This window comes from Cibotium barometz, chromosome 22 (genome assembly GCF_041138505.1).
Source record: "Cibotium barometz isolate CiBa-2024 chromosome 22, ASM4113850v1, whole genome shotgun sequence".
Classification (NCBI taxonomy): domain Eukaryota; kingdom Viridiplantae; phylum Streptophyta; class Polypodiopsida; order Cyatheales; family Cibotiaceae; genus Cibotium; species Cibotium barometz.
The window spans coordinates 55711530-55718732 of record NC_141067.1 but is presented as its reverse complement, the minus strand read 5'-3'; positions in this window follow the sequence as shown (position 1 = coordinate 55718732).

Below are 7203 nucleotides of genomic sequence, written 5' to 3'. Positions count from 1 at the left end.
ATCAATGTAATGAATGTAACCATCATCAAGTGTAGTGATTATGATGCCTAATGCTTGCTCATCTTTGGCTTGTAATGCAGCAGTGGTTGCTCTAGTAGTAACAGTAGAAGCTTCATCTCCATCAAGTTGTGGTTTGACAAGGCTCCAAAGATTCTTCTTCATTAAATACCCCTTAATTTTGGTTTTTCAAGTGTGGAAACCTTAGCCACCATTAAACTTATCTAGAGTTTTAGATGAAGCCATGAGAAGGTCTTACCACTAAGATGAACCCAAGGCAGTGTCTAATCTCTTACAATTTGTGATTAACTATCCCAAAACCCCAATTACATTGAAATAAGCATCTTGTTTTGTATGGAGAAAACTATATGTTTTTGGTGGGTACAATTAGGGTAGGGAACGAAAGTAAGAGTCAAAATATTTACATAAACATCAATAGCAATTCTCTAATGTTGGTTTAGAACAAGCAATGGTCACCAAACACTTCAATTATGAGGATTAATTATTGGTTTTTTAGAGATAAGCTCACTATGGGCATGTGTAGAGAGTACCCTGATTTGGAGTGCTCAAATGAAGTACCAAATAAGAGGGAAAGCTTGATGTGAGGCTATATCATGCTTTAGCAACACATGAATTAAATATTTGTAGCTTCAATGTCTAAAAAATTCAATTATGCAAAGATTAATTGAGTAAATTGAAACTTTTCTCTTACTGTGGTATTCTACAGAAAACAGGCGCCTGAAGATTTGCCTTGTGTAGCCTGTGTAGTTTATCCTTTTGAGAACCCTTTTAGGGGTTTGAAGCTGACTCTTAGGGCTACAAAACCCCTCAAGAAATTCCTTGAATGGTTCACACCTCTGAGAATCATAAGCTCTGCAAATTGGCGAAGGCATTTTTTGAAAATCATGGAATGTTGCAGCGCCGCGCGAGGATTCTCATCAATTGACCTATCACGCCTATGCGTCTTGATGTGGGGAAGAGGATCCAAGTTGTAGATCAGCAAACAATCAAGTATGCATAGAGATCTAAGGCCTCCAAGTAGTGTATGTGCTATGGGAAGAGGAGATAGATTAAGCTAATGATAAAAAAGCTCAATAATCTATAGATGATATTGTGAAAGGATAATTAAATGAGTGTAATTAAGATACCAATGGATGGCCTAGCTCTGATACCATGAAAGAAAACTGAAAGAATCATGCAACTATGGTGTATTAAAGCATATGTATGCCATCACTTAGAAGATGATTAACAATATGATTAAGATATGATTAAACTAATTACACAAGCATGAAGAGGGTATGAATCAAAACACAAGAACTAATTTCTCATTCCCAAAGGTGCCTTTTTATAGGCAAAGAATACATTCTTGAATAGAGGAGAGGTGGCTTGATTTTAGGATAGGTGGAGAGGAATGTGGAGAGGTGGAGTGATTATAGGAGAGGTGGAGAGAATGTAGGTGGGCATTGCCCTCATATTTCTCCTTGATTCTCTACAGAGGTGGAGTGATTGTAGGAGAGGTGGAGCGAATGTAGGTGGGCCTTGCCCTCATATTTCTCCTTGATTCTCTACAGCGGAGGGCGCCTACTTCTCACCCCTTTGAGTGGATTCTTGTGCCTTTTACAATGCTCAAGTTACATGGTTAATAACCTTTGAACCTTAGGCTTTAATATTGGGTTTATGTTTGGATTATTTCCAACACACCCTATTCTACCCTTTGCACAGTGGAAGCGTAGTGGGCCCATAACCTATTGGAAATAATCCAAACATAAACCCAATATTAAAGCCTAAGGTTCAAAGGTTATTGACCATATAACTCCAAGGGGTAAGAAGTAGGCACTCTCCTCTGTAAACAATCAAGGAGAAATATGAGGGCCGTGCCGACCTACATTCTCTCCACCTCTCCTAAAATCAAGCCACCTCTCCTATATTCAAGGATGTACTCTTGGCCTATAAAAAGCACCTTTGGGAATGAGAAATGAGTTCTTGTGTTTTGACTCATACCCTCTTCATGCTTGTGTAATTAGTTTAATCATATTGTTAAATCATCTTCTGGTGATGGCATACATATGCTTTGATCCACCATAGTTACATGATCCTTTTAGTTTTCTTTTATGGTATCAGAGCTAGGCCATCCCTTGGTACCTTAATTACACTCATTTAATCATCCTTTCACAATATCATGTATAGATTATTGAGCTTTTTTATCATTAATTTAATCGTGCTGCTCTTCCCATAGCACATTATACAATACTTGGAGGCCTTAGATCTCTATGTATACTTGATCATTTGCCGATCTACAGCTTGGAGCCTCTTCCCCACATCAGGATGCACAGGTGTGATAGGTCAATTGATGAGAATCCTCGTGCGGCACTGCAGCATTCCATGCTTTTCAGAAAACACCTTTGCCGATTTGCAGAGCTTATAATTCTTAGAGGTGTGAGCCATTCAAGGAATTTCTTGAGGGCTTTTGTAGCCATAAGAGTCAGCTTCAAACCCCTAAAAGGGTTCTCAAAAGAATCAACTACCCAACCTATCTAAAGGCAAATCTTCAGGCGCCTGTTTTTTGTAGAATACCACAATAAGAGAAAAGTTTCAATTTGCTCAATTAATCTTTGCATAATTGATTTTTTGAGACATTCAAGTTGCAAATATTCAACTCATGTGTTGCTAAAGCCTTGTGTAGGATCACATCAAGCTTTCTCTCTTATCTGGTACTCCATTTGAGCACTCCAAATTAGGGTACCCTTTGCACATGCCAACAGTGAGCTTATCGCTGAATAATTAATCCTCATAATTGAAGTGTTTGGGGACCACTGCTTGGTCTAAACCAACAATAGAGAGTTTCTATTGATGTTTATGCAAATATTTTTGACTCTAACTCTCATTCCCTACCCTAATTATACCCACCAAAAACATATAGTTTTTTGCATACAAAACAAGATGCTTATTTCAATGTAATTGGGGTTTTGGGATAGTTAATCACAAATTGTAAGAGATTAGACACTGCCTTGGGTTCATCTCAGTGGTAAGACCTTCTCATGGCTTCATCTAAAACTCTAGATAAGTATAATGGCCAAGGTTTCCACACCTGGCAAACCAAAATTAAGGGGTATTTAATGAAGAAGAATCTATGGAGCCTTGTCAAACCACAACTTGATGGAGATGAATCTTCTGTTGTTACTACTAGAGCAACCACTGCTACATTGCAAGCCAAAGATGAGCAAGCATTAGGCATCATAATCACTGCACTTGATGATGGTTACATTCATTACATTGATGATGATGACACTACTGCAAAGGCATGGGGGACACATGAAAAGATCTTTGGTGCTAAGGCTAAACACTCCAAAATTAGCCTTAAAATGCAAATGTATGAGCTTAAAATGGAAGACAGTGAAGGTGTGGCTTCACTAATCAATAGACTTAAGAGTCTTATGACTCAACTGATCTATGTGAAGGCTCTAGTCATCACTGAAGAAGATGCCATTGCCATACTGTTAAAGGCTATGCCTGCAAAGTTCACTCAAATAGTCATTGTGCTTAAAGAGAAGGAACCCATTCCTTCTTTGGAAAGTGTGATTAACTCCTTGTAGGAAGAAGAGAAGAAGTGGGTCAAAGATGATTTTGAAAGTGCCTATGCTGTCTCCTCCAACAATGTGAAGAAAAAGTGTGCAAGCTGTGGAAGAACAAATCATCTTACTAAGGACTGCGTCACCAACAATCCATGTGTGTATCGTGGAAAGACAAACCACTCGTCTCAAAGGTGCTACCTCAAGGACAAGAAGAAAGGAAAGGATTAAGTCAACATTGTTGCAGAAGAAACCAACTTTGTTTAAGTGTGTGAAGATGTGGATGACTCTTATGCTTTTTAAAACATTATCTAAGTCTTGTTCTAGCTATGCCGTATGTTTGTGGGAACACTAGTTGTTGAGTAAGCCTTGTTGTGTTGTTGGCTTAACTCTTTATTGTGTATACCAACTAGTTGTTTTGTTAATCCAAACCTTGAAGTTTATAACGGAAGAGTACACATACCCTATGTTGTGATTAAGGGGGGACTCTATCTCAATGTATCAAGGAGGATTTGTTGTTAGGCAAAGTCAGTCATAAGTCATTATGTTCATGTTTGGCTTATAGGGGGTGTTGGAAATAATCCAAACATAAACCCAATATTAAAGCCTAAGGTTCAAAGGTTATTGACCATGTAACTTCAGCATTGTAAAAGGCACAAGAATCCACTCAAAGGGGTAAGAAGTAAGCGCCCTCCTCTATAGAGAATCAAGGAGAAATATGAGGGCAGTGCCCTCTCCACCTCTCCTACAATCAGTCCACCTCTCCACCTCTCCTATATTCAAGGATATACTCTTGGCCTATAAAAAGGCACCTTTGGGAATGATAAATCAGTTCTTGTGTTTTGATTCATACCCTCTTCATGCTTATGTAATTAAAATAATCCAAACCTAAACCCAATATTAAAGCATAAGGTTCAAACGTTATTGACCATGATACATCAGCTTTGTAAAAGGCACAACAATCCACTCAAAGGCGTGAGAAGTAGGTGCCTTCCTTTGTAGAGAATCAAGGAGAAATATAAGGGCAGTGCCCACCCACATTCTCTCCACCTCTCCACATTCCTCTCCACCTCTCCTTAAATCAAGACACCTCTCCTTAAATCAAGACACCTCTCCACATTCCTCTCGAGCTCTCCTTAAATCAAGACACCTCTCCACATTCCTCTCGAGCTCTCCTTAAATCAAGACACCTCTCCTATATTCAAGGATGTACTCTTAGCCTATAAAAAGGAACCTTTGGGAATGAGAAATCAATTCTTGTGTTTTGAATCATACCCTCTGCATGCTTGCGTAATTAGTTTATCATATCTTAATCATATTATTAATCATCTTCTAGTGATGGCATACATATTTGATCCACCATAGTTACATTATCCTTTTAGTTGTCTTTCATGGTATCAGAGCTCGGCCATCCCGTGGTACCTTAATTACACGCATTTAATCATCCTTCACAATATCATCTATAGATAATTGAGCTTTTTTATCATTAACTTAATCTAGCTCCTCTTCCCACAGCACATACACTACTTGGAGGCCTTAGATCTCTATGCATACTTGATCATTTTCTAATCTACAACTTGGAGCCTCTTCCTCACATCAGGGCGCACAAGCGTGATAGGTCAATTGATGAGAATCCTCGCGCGCCGTTGTAGCATTCCACGATTTTCAAAAAACACCTTCATCGGATTGCAAAGCTTATAATTCTCAGAGGTGTGAGCCATTCAAGGAATTGCTTGAGGGCTTTTGTAGGCCTAAAAGTCAGCTTCAAACCCCTAAAAGGGTTCTCAAAAGGATCAACTACTACACAGCCTACACAAGGCAAATCTTCAAGCACCTGTTTTCTATAGAATACCACAATAAGAGAAAAGTTTCAATTTGCTCAATTAATCTTTGCATAATTGATTTTTTGAGACATTCAAGCTGCAAATATTCAATTCATGTGTTGCTAAACCTTGTGTAGGCTCACATCAAGCTTTCTCTCTTATTTGGTACTCCATTTGAGCACTCCAAATTAGGGTACCCTCTGTACATGCCAACAATGAGCTTATCGTCGCTGAAAAACCAGTAATTAATCCTCATAATTGAAGTGTTTGGGGACCATTTCTTGGTCTAAACCAACATTAGAGAGTTTCTATTGCTGTTTATGCAAATATTTTTTACTCTTACTCTCATTCCCTACCCTGATTGTACCCACCAAAAACATATAGTTTTCTGCATACAAAACAAGATGCTTATTTCAATGTAATTGGGGTTTTGGGATAGTTAATCACAAATTGTAACAGATTAGACACTGCCCTGGGTTCATCTCAGTGGTAAGACCTTCTCATAGCTTCATCTAAAACTCCAGATAAGTTTAATATCCAAGGTTTCCACACCTGGCAAACCAAAATTAAGGAGTATTTAATGAAGACGAATCTATGGAGCCTTCTTAAACCACAACTTGATGGAGATGAAGTGTCTACTGTTACTAGTAGGTAAACCACTACTGCATTGCAAGCCAAAGATGAGAAATAATTAGGCATCAAAATCATTGCACTTGATGATGGTTACATTCATTACATTGATGATGATGACATTGCTACAAAGGCATGGGACACGCTTGAAAAGATCTTTGGTGTAAAGGCTAAACACTCCAAAATTAGCCTTAAAATGCAACTGTATGAGCTTAAAATGGAAGATAGTGAAGGTGTGGCTTCACTAATAAATAGACTTAAGAGTCTTATGACTCAACTTGTGTATATGAAGGCTCCATTCACTAAAGAAGATGTCATTGCCATACTGTTAACGGCTATGTCTTCAAAGTGCAATCAAATAGTCAATCACTGTGCTTAAAGAGAAGGAACCCATTCCTTCTTTGGAAAGTGTGATAAACTCCTTGCATGAAGAAGAGAAGAAGTGGGTTAAAGATGATTTTGGAAGTGCCTATGCTGTCTCCTCCAACAATGTGAAGAAAGAGTGTGCAAGCTGTGGAAGAACAAATCATCTTACTAAGGACTGCTTCACCAACAATCCATGTGTGTATCATGGAAAGACAAACCACTCGTCTCAAAGTTGCTACCTCAAGGACAAGAAGAAAGAAAAGGAGAAAGTATTTTAATCAAAGATTAATTCTCTGATTAGATTAACATAGAAGAGAGGAGGAATTATGAGGGTTAAGCTTGTTGAGGAGTGGAGAGTAGAAGGGGAGAAGAAATGAGAGAGGAGGGACCTCCTCCTCTCTGGTGGTATAATCGCGCAGGGGGGGAGGGCTGCGCTGCAGCCTGCCAGGCAAAATTTGCCCCTCCCTTATAAACTTTTAGTTATAAGCTTTACACTGAAGCTTAAATGCTTTTTTTAAAGCTTTAAAAAAATATATTTAAAAGAGATTTCTTTTTTTTCAAGATTATTTCAAAAGAAAAAAATCTTGGAAAAGGGAGAAGAAATCTAGGAAAAAAAAACTTCTTTGAAAATTTTATTTTTCTCTCTAAATTTTTTTTTTCCTTGAACCTTTTGGCTTTCTGCATTCCCGAGAAATCTATTGACCTTTCGAATTCCGGGGATCTTTTGACCTTTTGGATTCCGAACACTTTTGAGCTTTCATATTCCGATTTTTTTGTCTTTTCATTTTCCCAAAACTGTTGGCTTTCCATATTCCAGG